Source organism: Sciurus carolinensis, chromosome 15 (assembly GCF_902686445.1).
Source record: "Sciurus carolinensis chromosome 15, mSciCar1.2, whole genome shotgun sequence".
NCBI lineage: Eukaryota > Metazoa > Chordata > Mammalia > Rodentia > Sciuridae > Sciurus > Sciurus carolinensis.
In genome coordinates, this window is record NC_062227.1 from 80709962 (window position 1) to 80729282 (window position 19321).

Sequence of the window (19321 nt, forward strand, 5' to 3'; positions counted from 1 at the left end):
GGTAAGAGCAGGGTCGCTTGATACCACGTACATCGTGAATGTGTAGAAAGCAAGTTTTATGGTAGGTCTAAGGGAGCACGCACTCCTAAATTATCAGTTAACACAGTCTGTCGGTCAGCTTCCTCATTGCTGTGACCAGAACACCGGATGAGAACAACCTAGAGCAGGAAAATCTTACTTGGGCGATTTCAGACGTCTCAGTCCATAAGAAGCTGAGCCCCTGCTCTGGGCCGAGGGGAGGCAGCACAGCATGGCGGAGGGCGTGGCAGAGGGAAGCTGCCAGCCGCCTGGTGGGGCACAGGGAAGACGCACCCTTCCAAGACCGGCTGCCGGTGACCTCCTCCCCCAGCCACGTCCACCTGCCCACGTTACCACCGGCGAGTCCCTTCAGGCCAGGAGGCCCTGATCAAGTTACAGCTCTCACAGCCCAGTCACCTGCGGACACGCCTGCATCACAGCAAAACCACAACACAGTCAAGAGAAGCCTCGCAAGCAGCCCTGAGGGCAGCAAGGACCTGCTCCCACCAACACGCGCCGGACACACGTCGACGAGGAAACCCACAGGGATCGTCTTCCTTTGCTAATGCCGTGCTGGTAAAAGAGCAAGAAAGAATGATCTGGGCTTCAACTCCCCGCCTGCCGCTTCTCTCAGCTTCTGATTTCTCATTTGTGGTGTTGTAGAGAGGATGAAATAAGGAAATTCAGGTGACTTGTGAGTTTTATAAGGTACAGAATGCAGGGCGAGGTGGGTAGGGCTTCGCCCTGATCCCCAGGGCCCATCTTCCACCTCCATCTTAGGTGTGAAAGTTCAACTCTCTGGCAGGAACAAATTAGCAGTAAATAAATTGCTTCATAATTAGCAGGGAGCCAGAGAGCAGTTTGCCTTTTTCATCAGGAGCAATTACTTACGTCTAACATTTCCCAGTGTTTTTCTTGTCCCAAAGCCCACCGCATTTACACAAGTGTGCACTTGCACAAGTGTGAATTACCCATGTGCACAAGCATTCACACAACTGTGAACATGCCAGTGAGATGTGGAGAGGGCAGAGGAGGATGGGGGCCAGAGAGGGCCAAGCAAGGAAGCGCAGACGGCTGAGCCACAGGTCCCCAGTTCCGAGGCAGAGGAGGTGCAGCCGGCTGGCGCGTGGAGGCAGCAAGTCTGGAGTGGGCTCAGGCCAGCAGCGCCAGCCTCCCGCGCTTCAGCCACACGCATTCCAGGCCCCCAACCCTGTGCGCATGCCCAGGTCCCAGAGGGAGCACCCAAGCCTGACAACAGCGCCTCCGCTGTCAGAGTTCACGGGCGGAGTGGCGAGAGGCAGGGCGGAGAAGGGAGCTTCTGCCGAGATGCCCGTGGCCGGGGGAGGTCTCGTGAACACCCACAGGAAGGGTGCCCTGGGACCGAGGCCCGGCGAGGTGCCCGCTGCAAAACGAAGGAATGGGCGCTTGGCCTGCAGAACGTTCACTCGTTTGGTCCACTTTTAATTATGGACTAGTGAACAAGGAGAGCGCACGAGGTTCTGCTCCTAGATCTGGCCTTCTCAAGAGGCCAGGTTCCATCTTGTTCTGCTCCTAGATCTGGCCTTCTCAAGAGGCCAGGTTCCATCTTGTTCTGCTCCTAGATCTGGCCTTCTCAAGAGGCCAGGTTCCATCTTGTTCTGCTCCTAGATCTGGCCTTCTCAAGAGGCCAGGTTCCATCTTGTTCTGCTCCTAGATCTGGCCTTCTCAAGAGGCCTGGTTCCATCTTGTTCTGCTCCTAGATCTGGCCTTCTCAAGAGGCCTGGTTCCATCTTGTTCTGCTCCTAGATCTGGCCTTCTCAAGAGGCCAGGTTCCATCTTGTTCTGCTCCTAGATCTGGCCTTCTCAAGAGGCCTGGTTCCATCTTGTTCTGCTCCTAGATCTGGCCTTCTCAAGAGGCCAGGTTCCATCTTGTTCTGCTCCTAGATCTGGCCTTTTCAAGAGGCCAGGTTCCATCTTGTTCTGCTCCTAGATCTGGCCTTCTCAAGAGGCCTGGTTCCATCTTGTTCTGCTCCTAGATCTGGCCTTCTCAAGAGGCCAGGTTCCATCTTGTTCTGCTCCTAGATCTGGCCTTCTCAAGAGGCCAGGTTCCATCTTGTTCTGCTCCTAGATCTGGCCTTCTCAAGAGGCCAGGTTCCATCTTGTTCTGCTCCTAGATCTGGCCTTCTCAAGAGGCCAGGTTCCATCTTGTTCTGCTCCTAGATCTGGCCTTCTCAAGAGGCCTGGTTCCATCTTAAGTGCCACTTTCCACAGAGACTGTTCCCAACGGCCCATCTAACAAGACCTCTCAATTTTATGCTCCGCTGGGATGCTGACCTTGCCCTTGATGGACCTGCCACTCCGGCACCTGCTGGGCATCCTGGACTGCCAGCTCCTCAAAGGCAGGTGGCCAGTCCTTACGTGCCCCAAGCTCATCCAGGCCAGCACAGAAGGAGCACTGGAGGACTCCTATCTGCACACCTGAGGGCCCCCGCACCTGAGGGGACAGCCCGAGGGCCCCCGCAACTGAGGGGATGGCCCAAGGGCCCCCGCACCTGAGGGGACAACCCGATGGCCCCCCGCACCTGAGCAGGACAGCCCGAGGGCCCCCACAGCTGAGAGACAGCCTGAGGGCCCCCACACCTGAGGGGACAACAGTCTGAGGGCTCCCCCACCTGAGGGGATGTCCTGCAGGCTCAATTCAAACTCAGAAGTAATGCAGACAACCGCACTGGTTCCGAAACGGGACCATCAGCATTTACCTCTGCTTTAAATTTTCTTGAGAATACTAGCTGAGTTTTCAGAACTTTGCTATAATTTAACCCCCCATTTCCTATATACAATATATACGTAAAAGAGGTCATTCAAAGTTTCTAGTGTAATTATTCTACATTTTAATTCAAAGAATTTAGTGTAATCTTCCTAAAATTTGAAACACCCTCACAATTTAGAAACTGTTTGAGAGGCCGTGGGTTACTGCTGATCCTGTTGGCCAAGCCAATGTCCAACCAAAGCTGAACCAAACAGTAGTCTGCCGTTCTCAAAGGCCTCCAGGGTTTTACTGAAGTTTCACCATGCTTCAAGCTCATACCACCTTCTTTTTTTGGAAGCCTAAATTCCAAGGATCCCACTTTCTTCACATAGATCGGGGTCAACCATCGATGACACATGTGCCAAGTATTTACAGATCTCTGCAAAGAAGGCTTTGCTCTTCTGCTTGCCTCTTTTCTGCAGCTCCCTTCTTGCTCCCACCGGAGCTGGGCAGCCGCAGTGCAGACCTCCTGGCCTAAGTGTTGACAGTCTGACCCTTTACAGAACAGAGCTTCCTGATCTCGGATGCAGACAACCGCAATCTTAAAACTGCCCAGCAAGCGGGAGGTGAACTTCTGTCTACGAATAGATCCCCCACGCAGTGTGGCAGGGCTTCTCCCAGCACCTTCCCTTCCTGCCCCCTTCCTGCTGTCAGCTGGCCGTGCAGGTGCCTGCAGTGTGCCTGCAGGTGCTCCTGGGCTCCTGCTGCAGCCTATCCTGCTTCCTCAGGGTTCAGGCAACAGTTGTTGTACAGCTACTTCACTCGTAAATTAAATAAGATTCTTTCTGTATTTGGAAAATGTAACATGTACCTAGACAGGCATAGAATGATTCATTGCAAAGAATTTAAATTATGACTAATTTTTTAAAAAATCTGTTTAGCAGACCTCACTTGCAGAGATTCCCCCGACGCGGGAATATTAACGGGTACTTAGGCTAACAGGATATAAAATCCCACCAGAGTCCCTTACTCTGTCTTCTCTGATTTTTGAAATCACTGAAGTAGTGTTTCCAGAGCACTAGCTTTGCTATTAGCCATCAGTGGGTCGTAGTCTTCACTGGACGTCAGAGGTAAATGGACTCCACTCCCCTCATGCTGTGGTTCCTGTCTCCAGAACTTTAGTGGACCTCAGCGGCTCGGTGCCAGTTCCTGGAGGCTGGTCTCCTCTGTCATGAGGCACTGCTTAGCACACGTGCACCCAAAGAGTGGATGTGAGACCCCCAGACTGAACGTGTCATGCAGGGGTGACCAGGCATCACATAACATCCATTCTAGAAGGAGCCATTTTAGGGAAGGTTTGTGGGGGATCTGCAAATCTCGGAAAGGCTCTGAGACCCCTGGACTGTGTGCTGACTACTGAGAGGGACCTGTGTGGTCTAGATTGATAGAAAGGCCAGAGTCCTGCAAAGAGGAGAGCCTGACTAGAGGTCATCACCTCTAGTCAGGAAGAGGAAGAGGAAGAGCTAAGGTTCCAGAGGGACACCATCACCGCCCTCACAGGAGCACTGACTGCAAGACAGCCTGAGCCTGGTGCAGGAGGCGGAGCAGGAGGAGGCCCGAGAGCCCTGGCAGGCCACTTCTGCCGAGGCCTCTTTTTCAGAACTCAGGGCGGAGCCCAGGCGCAGACTGACATTCTGTGGCCTCAGTGGCTCCTGAGGTCAGAGGTGGTCCTGGGCTGGGCGGGCGGGCATGGCTCAGCAAGGAGAGTGGCTGCCTCCTCCTGCAGATAAGATACCCCACCCGGAATGTGGGCTGCGATAGCCTCTCGCTGTTAAGAACCAGAGAGCAGCGGCGCAGGCCAGGACCTCGCCCAGAAAACACAGCTCCCAAAGAGAAGAGAGGCTTCTGCCTCCACGTCCTCCCTCGCTGCTCCGCCCGCCTTCTGAGGACAATCTCCACTGCGGCCAACGGCGCTCTCCTACCGCTGCTAGAGCACAGGAAACAGCCACCGCCACCAAGACCACCACCGAAGGGGACAGAAGCTCTCGCACGCACCAACGCACACGAGTGCACGATGCACATACACACACTCGCAAACATGAACACACAGTCACGCATCCACACAAGCACATGCACGCATTCACACACACACTGGCACTCACACACTTGTGTGCACCCATGCATACACAATGGCACGCACACTCACACACACACACACTCACACACTTGTGTGCACCCATGCATACACACTGGCACACACACACTGGTGTGTGCACATGTGCACACACTCACACACACACACACTCACACACTTGTGTGCACCCATGCATACACAGTGGCACACACACACTGGTGTGTACACATATGCACACACACACTCACACTCACACACTTGTGTGCACCCATGCATACACACTGGCACACACACACTGGTGTGTACACATGTGCACACACACACACATACTCACACTCACACACTTGTGTGCACCCATGCATACACACTGGCACACACACACTGGTGTGTACACATGTGCACACACTCACACACACACACATACTCACACACACTTGTGTGTACCCATGCATACACAATGGCACACACACACTGGTGTGCACACATGTACACACACACACACACTCACACTTGTGTGCACCCATGCATACACACTGGCACACACACACTGGTGTGTACACATATGCACACACACACTCACACTCACATACTTGTGCGCACCCATGCATACACACACTGGCACACACACACTGGTGTGTACACATGTGCACACACTCACACACACACTCACACACTTGTGTGCACCCATGCATACACACTGGCACACACACACTGGTGTGTACACATGTGCACACACTCACACACACACTCACACACTTGTGTGCACCCATGCATACACACTGGCACACACACACTGGTGTGTACACATGTGCACACACTCACACACACACTCACACTCTTGTGTGCACCCATGCATACACACTGGCACACACACACTGGTGTGTACACATGTGCACACACTCACACACACACACTCACACACTTGTGTGCACCCATGCATACACAGTGGCACACACACACTGGTGCCCACACACCCACATGTACACCACCAAACACCTTTACACAGACCAGAAGGGGCAGCGACTGAAGAGGCGCCCTGCGACCCCAGCGGGCTGGGCCCACCCAGCTCTCCGAGTGCCAGAAGTGCCCTGGGGGCCCTTCCTCCGCCCCTGGACTTAGGCGTGAGTTGCGGTAGGCGGGACAGGCAGGGTGGCTCTTCGCCTCCTGGAGGGGGCCGGGCCTTCCTAGTGGGGCAGGGTCTGGTCCCTACTCCCTCCCGGGCTCCCTCTGACTCAGCGTCCCTGACCTCGGCCCTGCACAGGCGCAGCTGAGGCCCTGCCCGGAGGGGTCAGGCAGGGCGGGAGGCACAACCCCGTCTCTCTGGGCAGGTTCTGGCCCCAACGCTCCCCTGCCTGGGTTCAGGGTTGGCGACTTCACCAGATCAGCGTCCCTCCCTGCGCCTGCCAGGCGGCCTCCCAGCCTCGCCTGTCTGCCTCATATCCACCTCCCACGCGCTGACCCCACAGGAGCACTGGCCCGGGAGGCTCCTGAGGGCTCTGGCCCCGTCCCACGCTGCTCTCCGCGGTCCGCGCACCCGAGCTTCCCCTGCTCAGTGCCACACCTCAGGGTCCCCCATGCCCCACCCTGACCCCCGAGGGGTCTTCCCTGGCAAAGCCACCCCAGCAGATCCCCGGCTTGCCTCGCAGCCCCTCGGCATTGCCCCCCACAGCAGCCAGACAGGAGACCCCACTCACCGCCCCACGGCGCAGACAGCCCCCAGGGGAACCTGCAAACGTTGTCCCCAGGGGATGCCCAGATCTGGGGTGGCCACAGCCAACGACAGAGGCCCACACTGCCTCCACACGGCTGGGATGTGGTTCAGGTGTCCAGGTTCCCACAGGAGCTTCCCCAGCCTGGCAGTGCTGAGAGTGGGGGCCTCTGGGCGGTGGGGCACCGTGGGGGCTTAACTGTTGAGGTGCTGTCCTGGAAGGGCTAGGGCAGTTCTGTGGGACCCCGGCTCTCAAGTGAGCAAGTCGTCCTATGAGTCCGAGCCCAACCCCTGAACCTTGCAGGCTCCTGTGGATGATGTGACTGGCCTACCACACATTCCAGCCATCCAAACTCTGGACTGTGACTCAAATAAACCTGTTTTCTTATGATGTCAGTCTGCCTCAGGTATTGCATTACAGTAACAGAAAACAATCTAATACAGTTTCTTAGCCACCTGTCCTCCTCTTCCTCCTTTCTTCTTGCTATCTTAGAAGTAACTAGGAAACAATCTGATAATGTGAACAGTTTTAAAAGCTTCTTGGGCTGGGGAGATAGCTCATTTGGTAGAGTGCTCGCCTCGTAAGCACAAGGCCCTGGGTTCAATCCCCAACATTGCCAAAAAAATAAAAAGTTTCTCAAACTATCTGCAACATGGATTGTGTAAACATCCAATATGCTCTCTGCTCTCTTTGCACAGAGAGTCTAAACAGGAAAACAGCACAGAGTTTGAAATGCAGTGTAAAAACCATGTTACGGGGAGAAAGTACAAGCACAGAGAATGCCTGGATCCGGGAAGGTGAGCACGCAAGCTGGCCGTGGAGGCTGGAGCACCCTTCCCAGGAAAGGGGTTGAGTGCGGCCCCCAAGGCAGATGTCCAGGCCCTGCGCCCAGCGCCTGCGAACATGACTTATCTGGAAACGGGTCCTTGAAGGTGTCCTCTAGGCGAGGGTGAGGGGTCTCTTACAAGAGAAAGGTCGGGAGGATCTGGTCAGACACACGGAGGAAGCTAGGAGGGAAGACCAGGGGACAATGAGGTGGACACGAAGGTGAGGTGGCCACAGCCTGGCAATGCCAAGAATCCCTGGGAGGAGTCCTGGGGCTGCGTGGGAAGCGGGATGCGCTGGGGCGCTGCGTGCTCGCCCTTCCTCTGCCCTGCGTCACCCGCTGCTCCGTCACGCAGGTCTTAGTCAGGAGGAATGCACGAGCCCGCTGCTGGCTCTGCCGAGGCTCCATCGCAGGCACGCCTGCAGGCCCCACCCAGGGCCGCAGGGGACTCCTGAAGGCTGGGGGCGGACACGCCCAGGCAGCAGCGCAGGTTCCCGCCCTCCCTGGCCTGTCCTGGGCTTTCGGCCCAGTTCCTTGTCTGTGAACCAGAAGGGGAAGCTGCACTTCCTGGAGGCGCTGTGCAGACCGGGGTTAGCACCGCAGTCCTGGGCGCGCGCCCTGGGCCGGGCCTCTCCTCCCACGCACAGCCACGCCCACCTCCCGGGCCGCACAGCAGGCACGACGTTGCATGACACAGGTCACATGTCCAGCACGACCCAGGTCTGGGCATTGCAGGCAGAGGGCACCGCTCTCAGCAGTGTTAGCAAGGCCGGACGAGCGGCGTGTGTAGGGCTGGCAAGTCCAGGCTCTGCTCCAGAACAGCTCAGATCCTGACGTCAGGTGCCATGGCTCCTGGTGCCAGCGTGTAGGAGTAAGGCGCAGGCCCCTCGCCGGCCCAGGCTCACAGGCGCCTGGCCCCAAGGGCTATCACGCTTAAAAGAACCTGACCTCTCCTGAAACAGGACAGGAAGGTCCTAGGACTGCCAATCTAGAACCTGCAGATCACAATCAGGGAGACCAGAATTTCCCTGTGGGGACCTGGCTCAGAGCCCACCTTCTGGAGGGCGCATGCGGCCGTCCACTGAGTGACCTCCTGGGAACTTCCCAGGACCTCCTGGATTCCAGTCAGAGGGGAAAGCTGCCCTGTGTGGTTGACCCACTGTGGTCCTGCAGAAGACGTGGCTCAGAGCCCACCTAGGGGTCCTGCGTCTTTAGGGGCTCCCACCTTTTTCTGACTAGCCTTAAACTTCCTAAGATGCAGGGGAAGTTCAAGAATGCAGCAAGTGGCAAGGACGTTTAAAGACTGGGAGGGAGGACGGCCACAGGAGAGCCATGCGGGGAGAGGATCCGGGTCTGGGTGCAGCAACCCAGGCGGCAGCACGCTCAGGTGTCACCGTGCCCAGCGCCCACAGCGCTTCCAAGAGGCTGTCCTCTCACACTCTGCACTGTGCAGACACCAAAGCACACAAGGATGCAAGACCGAGTGTCACAAGCCCACAGAATGGCCACGGGCAGCAGCCCCTGAGCTGTGCTCCTAGCTGCTGTGCAGCAGGAACCGACCAGGACTCGGTGCTACAGAAAGAGGCTTCTGTGCATTGAGTCTTGGACTTTCAAGGAAAATAGCCCTGTGAAAGGGTAGAAGGCGACTTCTCCTCATTTCACACCTCTCCACGTCTACTCTGATGACAAAAACATAAGCCATTTGATGAAGCTTTCATATTTCACTTCCTTCACATGAAAACCATCAGAGTGGCGATAAGCAAGGAAGCCTCGGAGAATGACCCAAAACCAGGCAACTTGCACAACTGTCAGGGAAAAAGTGGCGTCTGAGTAACTAAGTAACCAAGCCCCAGGTGCACAGCATACACATGAGGCGGCCAGCTTGCATTTTGAACTTGAACTTGGCAAGTGTTTTCTGCATGCCACTTAATGTCTAAATGATGTCTTTGGGACCAAGAAGACAAATAGACTTTCAAAAACAGTGATTTATTACCTCTATATTGAGGTTTTATAATGTCGTCACTCCATCAAAACCAAGATTTTCCAGGAATGCCTTTTGTAGGAATTGAAGATTATGGTTTGAAAAATACAAACATCTTGGCAGAGTAAATTTACAATTTTGTGGCATGACTGGTAAATTGTATCTACACAAATTATTTTTTTTAAAAAGTTCCTTCATCATATCTACTCCAGAGTTATACTTGTCAACAAATAATTTCTTCTTTGATTCCAACAGAGAATCCAAATAGAGAGGGTGACATCCAGATAATGCAAAACCAACTTAAGAGTGCAAGAGCATGAAGGAATGGGAAGAAACAGCAGGGCAGAGCCCTGAATTCTGCCACGGGCTCTCCAGCAGGCCCCTGATCTTTCTGAGCCTCCCCCACTTTACTTCCAGGGATGTGGGGCCTGGTTCAGCAGGCTCAGCTCCCAGCATCTGCACCAGCAGGCTGCGGTCACTGCAAGGGTAGGTGCGGACTGCCATGGACACTCGCTGAGAAACATGGCGTATCTTTACGAATCAAGTGTTTCCTGACAAGGTTTCAGCAAAACTGTGTCCTGTCAGCTGACAACAGCCATGTTCTTGAAGACAGAGGCCACATGCAAGGTGAGAGACCAGGACACTCCATAGTACAGTGTCTACTGATGGCCACATTCCTGAAACTGGAGCCATGTGCAGGATGAGAGACCACAATGCTAGATACTATATTGTCTACTGATGGCTACATTCCTGAAGATAGAGGCCACATGCAAGGTAAGAGACCAGGACACTCCATACTATGGTGTCTACTGGTGGCCACATTCTTGAAGGAGACTGTGTGCAAGGTAAGAGACCAGGACAGTCCATACAATATTGTCTACCGGTGGCCACATTCCTGAAGATGGAGGCCACATGCAAGGTAAGAGACCAGAACACTCCATACTATGGTGTCTACTGGTAGCCACATTCCTGAAGCTGGGGCCATGTGCAAGGTAAGAGACCAGGACTCTCCATACTGTAGTGTCTACTGATGGCCACATTCCTGAAGCTGGGGCCATGTGCAGGATGAGAGACCACAACACTCCATACTATAGTGTCTATTAGGTGGAGGAGACAGCAAAGATAAAGCAGTGAACTGGACTCTAACACACAGATACACACTCACATTAGTGCAAATACAGCAGACACTGCACACACATGTGTGCACACACACATATAAACATGCCACACGTGCACCCAATGTACACACAGAGAAGCATGTGACCGCCCCCCAGGCTGGCTTCTGACTCTGCCCACCAGGGGAAGGTCCTGTGGCAAGGGGCTCTCAGAGTGGCCAGGGAACCCGGGAAGAAGCATGTTGTCACCCCTGTCCCACCAAGCTTGTGGGGTGCTGAAAGCCACAGCGAATCACAGTCCCCTAAGCACAGGGAGCTCAGAGTGGCCCAGGCAGGCCCCTGGGTGCTGCCTGCTCTGGGAGGGCACCTGCTGCCCCCCTGCCTTGCTGCAGTGGAAGCACAGCAGGGGGGTCTCGGGTCAGCAATGGGCAGACGCTCAGTAAGAACAGGTGCAGCGAATGAGACGCACAGGTGGAGCCCGGAAGCCACCCTGGTGCCACGACCAGGTGTGCCGGCACACACAGCGGCCCCTGCGTGCGCGTTTAGGCCATCAGGCTGCTCCTGGGCTTGCGGCATGGCATTTGACTAGAGCGTGTGAGGCCCGGGAGCAGTGAGGGCCAGCTCTGAGGCCTGCAGCCTGGCAGCCGGGAGACTCCAGGCGCAGCAGGAGGCGGGTCAGGGAAGGACCCGCCTCCAGCTGCTGTGCATGCCCACCGCTGTTCCCAGGAAGCCCCTCCTGAGGAACAGGGCTGGGCAAGGAGGCGGGGAGCTGAGCACAGGGTGTCTAGAAGCCAGGCTGGTCTGCGGACAACACGCCTCCTTTCTGAGCACCAAGCTGAGAGCCCCAGGCCCCTGGGCGGCAGAGCACAGGCGCGAAGAGGGAGCGGAGCCAGCCCCTCCCAGGCATGGCGCACTACCAGGTGGCCAGGTGGCCACAGACTGCGGTCCCACTGCAGCCGTCCGGGCTCCCAGCTTCTCCAGGGCTGAAGCTGGCCCCAGAGGCGAGGAGGGTTTCACCCAACGAGACAAGTGCCCAGCACACCATCACAATCACAAGGTCGCAGTTGAATGTGTCGAAACGATTCCCCCACAGCTTAGGGGGTGACTTCTGTGACTCAGCAACTTTCTTCAAAGTCCTGGGAATAGAACGCTCTCCGGAAAGCTCCGTTCCAACGTGGCTGAGGTAGCAACCTCCAGAAACCTCCAGATCCAGGTCATTCCACACAGCAACACCAGGCGAGCTGCAGCCACAGGACACACACGGGACACCGCAGGTTCCAGCTGTGGCGTGGGGCTGCCACATGGGGCGAGACGCAGGGGTACCGGCTGGTCCCAGCTCCCCAGCCAAGAGGAGGGAAGGGTCACTCTCCTGCCCCTTTTCACTGCCCATCACACCATCTGCATCTCTGGGTCTCCCTGTCACACAGATGGTCCCTGGCCTCTGGTGGTTCTAGTATGATTTGTGATTTCCTGATGGTCACACACCACTGTCCTTCCTCCAAGCAGAGGTCACTGGTGAGACAAGATGCTCCTTCCAGAGCACAGGACAGGCTGTGGTGGAGGACGCTGCCGGCGGCAGGCTCCTGGGGATCTCCTGAGCACGTCCCAGGCCCACTGGCTGGCTCTGCTGCTCTGGAGGTCACATACAGACATTTGCAGCTTCTGATGCTTTGTGCCTCCAGTGGACTTAACAGACATGGTTCCATTCTGTGAAATGCACACGATTCATCACAAAATGCATCACAGCAGAGACTGGACACTGTAGGTACAGTGGCTGGGAAGATTCTCCGACCAGGAGGACAGGGAAAGGCTGGGCTTTGGAAGAACAGGACTGTTACCCTCCAGGGCCACTTCCCGACTGTGGACCTTGTGGTTCTGAAGCGTAGCTCAGTGGAAGGAGGTTGGGCACAAACCAGTCTAGGTGGAGTCCAGGGTGGAAGTCCACTTGTCTACACGTGGCAAAAACAAATGCAGTCTGAGCTGGGAACACAGGACTCAGTGAGAGGACCGATCACATCCAGCCATGCGGAGTCCAGCTGTTCTGCCTGCTTTGCTTGTTTGAGACGTATGACATTTGACCGTGCGTCCACTTGCCCTCATGTTAGAATTTCCTTTCAGTTCCTACAGCACGCTTTATCCTGGCTTTGCCTCTCTCTCTCTGAATTCCTCACTCAGACCACCATCTCCCGGAGAGGCTTTAAACGGGTGTTTCACGTGCACTTTATGCTGTCTACGTCTCTTGTGCTCCATCTCCCCTTCATGTAATGAATAAATCATAATATTTGCTTTAAATCTCTCCCCAGCACTGCTGGCACGTGGACCCTACCGTGGGATGAAGGAGTCACCACCTGCTCACGGAGCCATGAAGCCTCTCACGGCAGAGTGGCATGTGCATTATGTCTGCTTCCGAAGTACAAAGCCTCTTCTCTGCACTTCTGGGAAGAAATGGAGCTGGTCTCTGCGCTCTATGAATCTTGGTCTTGAGATATTACAAGGTTACTATGTTTCCAAACATCTGAAAGAACTAGGATAAAGCAACTCAAACTCAGGTGCAAGAAGCCTAGCTCCTAAAGTATGTAAGGATCTTTCTGTTTATTTTATTAGTAACTCACCTAAGTTACCTGATCTTTGAAGCAACGATTTAAGCTGAGGGAATCATGGCCCAATTTCTTAGAGGGTTTCTGATCAGCAGAGAACAGATTTAGACACATGACTTGTGAAAAATCCAGGCTCTTGCTAAGGTTGATTGGACGATTGAAATTAGCAGAATCCACTTACCTATCTATGCAACACATATTAGGACCATGTGCTTTGGTAGGAATTTGGGTGAATAAAACCTTTTAACAATTCCCCAAAATGCTGGTGCATCCTGGGACATTTGACATAGGAGCAAAGGGAACACTGGAGAAGAGGCCACCACCTGTCAACACCACACAAGGAGAGACACCTGGGAAGAGGCTAAGGAGGCACCTTCAGGAAGCACAGACGGTGTACGTGGGGATATACCAGGAGACCCAGCCAGAGCCGCGAGGGTGGCGAGACAGGCAGCCGGGAGAAGCCCAGGGAGCCACGGGAGAGCGCAGACCAGCAGACCTGGACACTCTCCATGGGCACGGGTTGCCACTCAGAAACTGCGGCGGTGCTTCCTCTGCTGGAGCAGCCCACTCTCCAGAAGTCCTGTGGCACTGTGTCTACACATGCTGCAAATGTTTTGCCTGGGAAACGTATTTGTGGGCCTCTAAGTTCCCTAACAACACCGTAAGCACATTGAGGGCAGACCTGCACCTGTTTTCTCTTGACTCACCCTGAGGTGCACAGCGTGGTATGTGGTATGGGGAAGACAGTCGGGGAACTGTCTGGAAAGAACTGGCATGTGCTCTAGACGGGAAACCTTAGCCTAGGTGTATAATTTCGGCTTCCATAGCAAGTCTAGAGAACGTGTGGGGTCCCAGCTGTACAAGAGCGAGGAGTACGAGAAGTGAAATATTCCTCATCAGTTACAGCAGCACCCACAGGCAGGAAATAAAATGCTATTCTCCAAATGTGGAGAAAGGATTAAAAATAAGTGATACAGACGAAAATACACCGCCAGCGTAAAACTTTGCATCAATGAGTCACTCTTTGCACATATGTTCAGTTTACCGCTGAAACATGAAGGGTCTCTTGAGCACATAAAGCACATTTTGGCAGGCGAGTGTGTAAGCCTACGCACAGACAGGCACTCGCTGCCCACTCCCACTTAGATCAGAAGCTCTGAGTTTACCACGGAGCTCACTAAAATACAAATTCCTGGGCCCAAGCCCCAAGACTTGGTGTGCTGTGCCAGAGGTGGGGCTCTGGACTCTGACTTTGATGAGAACTCTCAGAGAGATGTGTGCAGGTGCTTGCAGACCACCCAGCAGAAGCATGGACAGCTGATCCTGTTGAGACTACTGGACACCTCAGGTGGACGGCCAGGCAGGAGCTTCACCTGGGGGCTGGGTATCCAGCCAGGCATGTATGTTTTGTGCATATGCTGACCTCTTGGGTTTTGGGTTTTCTGGTCGGAGACCGGGTGGAACAGGCAGAACTCTACAGGAGCTGCTCCCTAGGGTCGGCGACTCCCTGGAGAGGCCCCGTGTGCCGGCATGCTGTGTGCTGGAGGAGCTGTCCTGGGGCTGTCCCTTCCCAGCTCTGGAGGACCCATGTCAGCCACCACTCCAGAGGTGGGGCTGTGCACCTGCAGCGTCGCCATGCCGCTCGCTGGAAGCCCTGCACTACCTACACCCTGAGGACACACGGCACAGGTGGGAAAGGAGAGCCGCGCTTCGGATGCTGGACAGCCCCGGGCGCCCTGCGAGGGGAGAAGCCAGCCCCCATTACCAGGAGCACGGTCACAGCACGCTGCAGAGGACGGGAAGACAGAGAAGGAGGAGCGGATCTGGGGAGGGAGGAGAGTGGAGGAAGTGGCTGAGGCTGCAGGAGTGGAGGGGGCTCTCTGCAGTCCCGCTTGTCAGTTGCACTGGTGGTGAAGTCACAGAACCACACGCATGCGCACAGGCGTGGGAGTAGTGAGGCCGCGACCTGCACGAGGTCGGGGCTGCGTCCGCGCCGTTTCCAGCTGTGACCTGCTGCAGCTCCAGCGAAGCCAGGAGAGGGACGGGGGTCTCTCAGGTCCTTCCTGCAGCTGCGGGTGCATCTGCAGCTCCCTGGACACAGCTCTCACCACGGCTTCTGTGACCACACACGTGTGTGCCGCTGCTGCAGACCAAGTGACCCCAGAGGCTGCGCATGCTTCCGAGGGCAGCTGCCAGGCCTGCGGGGACGTCTGCGTCCAGGCTGTGCAGAGGCTCCCTAGAGCAGCGGTTCCTGCGGCCACTCCTACCCGATGGGGCCAGTTCTCCTTTCACTGCCTCTTCTCCAACGTGCGGCACAGTCAGAAGTTAAACTCCTTGTCAGTATGACGAATGTGAAAAAGTGTCTTTTGTTGTTTTGTTTACTTACATTTTTTAGGACTAGAAATTGAACCCAGGCCTCCCCCACCCCTCAGGCACTCCCCCACCCCTCAGGCACTCCACCACCCCTCAGGCACTCCACCACTGGGCCCCTTTGATTTTATTTTGGGGCAGAGTCTCACTAAGCTGCCCAGGCTGTCCTCGATCCTGGGAGTCCTCCAGGGTAACTGGGCTCTCAGGTGTGCACCACAGCACCTGGCAGGCTGGCTGCTTTCTTTCTTCTCCACCTTTTATTGGTGCATTACTGTTGTACCTAACAGTGGGGTCACGCTGCTTTTGTGCTGCGCATATCATGATCTGGTCAGCCGCGTTCCACTGGCATGCTGATTTGAAGTTTACATCTCTCACTACTGGTCAGTTGTTACGTGTCACATTAGTCCATTTGGGTTTTCTGCCTTAGACCACAGAACCTATCAGTTGCACATTTACTCTCCGGAAGCTTGTTGTATATTACTGACTTTCTGAACGTTTTATATCTTCCAGAGATACCCTCGCCTTGGCCAGTCTATCACATCTTTTAGACACCGACCTATTTTTATAGTGGCGACTGAGGGAGGTCCTGCCTGTGGACAGCACCTCAGCAGCCCCCTGGCTGTCCTGCCGACTGCAGGCCTGCATAGTGGCCCCTCCTCAGCACCAGCTGCTCCCCCACAATGAGTCGTGAATAGAGATCTGCTGGTTCTGGTTTGCTGGCTGAAGTCTTCCCACTGCCCAGCAGAACATCCCAGCTGCCTGCATGCCATCTCTGCTTGGGGGCATCGGGCTCCCTGGGAGGTTGTCTCTTCCTTCTCACAAGTGCCTGGCCTCCTTCAGTGGGTGTTAATGGGTCAGCAGAAGCATCTCGCTGCTTAGTGACTTATTTAAAATTGCACTGTTATTATTGGAATGCTTTCTTTCTTTTTTATTGACAAAAAGGAAGTGAAGGAGGGATGACAACAGGGACAGATGACAGTCCCTCGTGTCAAGACGCTCTGAAAAGGAAGCATGTTCTATTGGGTGTGGTCATGTCTTATTGGTGGAATTTGTAAAAGAGAAACAAAGGGGATCTTGCAAAATGTCCCCTCACTGAGGCCAAGAAGGGCAGCAGCTGGGAGCTGTGGAATTCTTGCTGGACTGAATGCTTCTCTTGCCAGCTGAGTGCCCCTGGGGCAATGGACTTCACCTCTGTGCCTCGGCATCCTGGTCAGTCAAGGCTATTAATAGAGTGGTGACCGCAGATGAGAGCCTGGGAGGGTAATTATGACAATTAAATGAAGTGACACGCAGCTCTCAGAAGCTCCTGGCAGTTGTCAGTGGCTGAGAAATGCTACCTGGTACTCTAAAAGGCAGAGGGGCCACTGCTAAGCTGAAACACGACACATTTTAAAAGAACCTAGAGAGAAACTACAAGTCGTAAAAAATAACCTTCAGTGAACGATTAAAAATTCAGGCAGAAATAGGGAAGTCACAAATGGATGGATCTCTGTTCTCTCGGCTTCTGGTGGATACTTAGCATGTGCACATACTTATTCTCACCATGAACGAAACTGAAAGACTGACCTTCAAAGCACGGAGGAGGGGGCTGGGGTCGTGGCTCAGTGGTAGAGCGCTTGCCTCACAAGTGTGAGGCACTGGGTTTGATTCTCAGCATGGTGTACAAATAAATGAATAAAATAAAGGTCCATCAACAACTAAAAAAAAAAAAAAGATTAAAAAAAAAGTACCCAGAGGGGTCACAAAAAACAAGGTCTAAAGCAAGTACTATCTACACTTTCCCATCTTTGGACAGAAATACAGGACTCCAGGAAGATTTTCAAAGTGAATTTGAGCCAAATAGTGTTTGTTTAACCCATGTTAATAGCAGAGGTCATTTTAGAACAGTTAAATCCTTGGAAGTTGCTGTACCAACATTCGCAATCATTAGTAACTGAATTCTCCTTAACCCCCCCACCCACACACACTTAAAAACATAGATCCACAGACGCCTGCCCGCAGGCCGTGGACAGCCTCACAGCCCTCTGCCATCACTCTGGGTGTGTGGCTCTGTCCCAGGCTCTCAGCTGGGCTTTGCACCCCAGGACCTCAACCTCAAAGGAGGCACCCATAGCACTGGGAGGCACCTGCCAAGAAGTCACCGGGCAGGAGAAGGCCTCATTCAGGATGGTCCTGGGACCAGTCTCTGACCTTCTGCAAAATGTCCCCTTAGGTTGGCAGGATAAAATCTGCAAACACCTAAGTCTTAAATGGGAGGTTACCAAAGCTTCCTTCCTTTGAAAAATTTCCTAGTCAGGAAATCAGAAAATTTCTGATGTCTTATCATCAGAACAGGCGTCCCCTGAACCACTTCTCTCTCCAACGCCTTTCACCAAGGCACAGGTAAGGTGCAAGTGCTACACCAGTGCTGCCCCAGCCCAAGAGTACAGCACCAGAACACCAGTCCTGCCAGGCCGACGGCATCCCATAACACCCAGAGGGATTGAGAATGACCACAGAACAGCAAGTGGATGTGGGGCCATCCGACTGTCAAGCCCAGGAGGGTGCGAAGGGAAGAATGAGCACTGGCGGCCACAGCACCAGAGCGGACAGGTGCCCGTTGGTGGCTGCAGGTGGGCCCAGGTGGGCTCCGGGTCAGCGCAGGCCAGGCCCAGGGGCAGGAGACAGCTCTGCCAAGGCGGAAGCCAGGACCCAGCCGTTTGTCTCCGCCCTCATTGCTCAAAGGGAAACTGCTTCTCCTTCTCCTTGGGGGGAGGGCGGGAGCAGGATCCTCCGTGGGCCGCAGGTGTGTCCTTAGGAAGCACTCTGGCTGGAAAGGACCCCCAGCCCGTCCCTCACCTGCCACCTGCACCTCTTCTCCGCAAGCAGGGCTGTCTCGGGGCCATTGTCACCTCCCTCCCCTAAACTCCTCCCCCACCTCCCGCCGCACCCCTAGGCCAGCGCTGCTTCAGCGACCCGGGGGTCCCCACGCCTGGCTGGAGACCACTCCTGGAAACGCGCCGCTTACAGTCCCAGCTGTTGTGGACCGGCGTCTACACCTGCGCCCACCGCCTCTCAAGGAGGATCAGGGGCTGGGGTCGTGGTGGACAGTCTCAGAGGCCTCCGAGCGGCCACCTGCGCGGCCACCTGCGTGGCTGCCCAGGTGAGCCCCGCTCGCCGGCCGGGGAGAGGGACCCGGGGTCGGGCCGCGGAGCGCGCGCACCCGCCCCCAGCGCGCGCCTCCGGGAGCCAAGCGCCGGATCCGCCCCAGCTCGCGGCGCTGGAGACGGGCTCCGGGGTCGCCGCGCGTCCCGCGAGGTTCACCCACCGGTGCTGGCTCGCGCTCCAGCCGAGGGGCGCCGCGGTCCCGGGAGGCCGTTTTCCCTGCCGGCCCGGCGTGCTGGTCCTGGCGCCACGCGCGGGCGGCGCGGCACCGGCAGCCTGGGGCCGCTGGGCCGCGGGCGCTGCCTTCCGGGGTCGCGAGCTGCGAGCGGCGGGCCGCCTGGGCCAGCGGCGCGTTCCGTGGCGCGCAGCGCGGTGACTGGCGGCGGCCGCTCGAGGGACGGGCGCGCACCCGCTTCCCCGCCCCGCCTCCCGGCTTCCTGCGGGCCAGGTAAACACCCGCCCACGCCAGCCGCGCCGCCCCACCTGGACGCGCCGGCGCCGCCCCAGCCCCAGCCCCGAGGTCTTCGGCGGCTGTGCACGAGCAACTCCGGGTCGCGCGGGGGCCCAGACTCGGGGCGAGCCCTCGGGGCAGGGGCTCCGCCGCACTGCTTTGCGACCCGAACCGCCGCTCACTGGACTTTTGACCTCTGATACCTGCCTAAACCAGACCTCGCCAGAGGGACCAGATGCATGACGTAT

The 19321-nt window shown here is 55.7% G+C and overlaps 1 protein-coding gene across 4 annotated transcripts in view; it reads right to left on the bottom strand.

The window, feature by feature from the left end:
• Positions 1-18976, bottom strand: part of Mbp (myelin basic protein) — a 111713-nt gene extending 92737 nt beyond the window's left edge. Inside the window, exon 1 of one of the 4 annotated variants that reach the window (XM_047526262.1) lies at positions 18786-18976. The gene's annotated coding sequence lies outside the window, so the exon portion shown is untranslated. The remainder of the gene's footprint in view (positions 1-18785) is intronic. The other 3 variants (XM_047526259.1, XM_047526261.1, XM_047526260.1) reach the window with 3 other exon arrangements.
• Between the last annotated feature and the right edge of the window lie 345 nt (positions 18977-19321).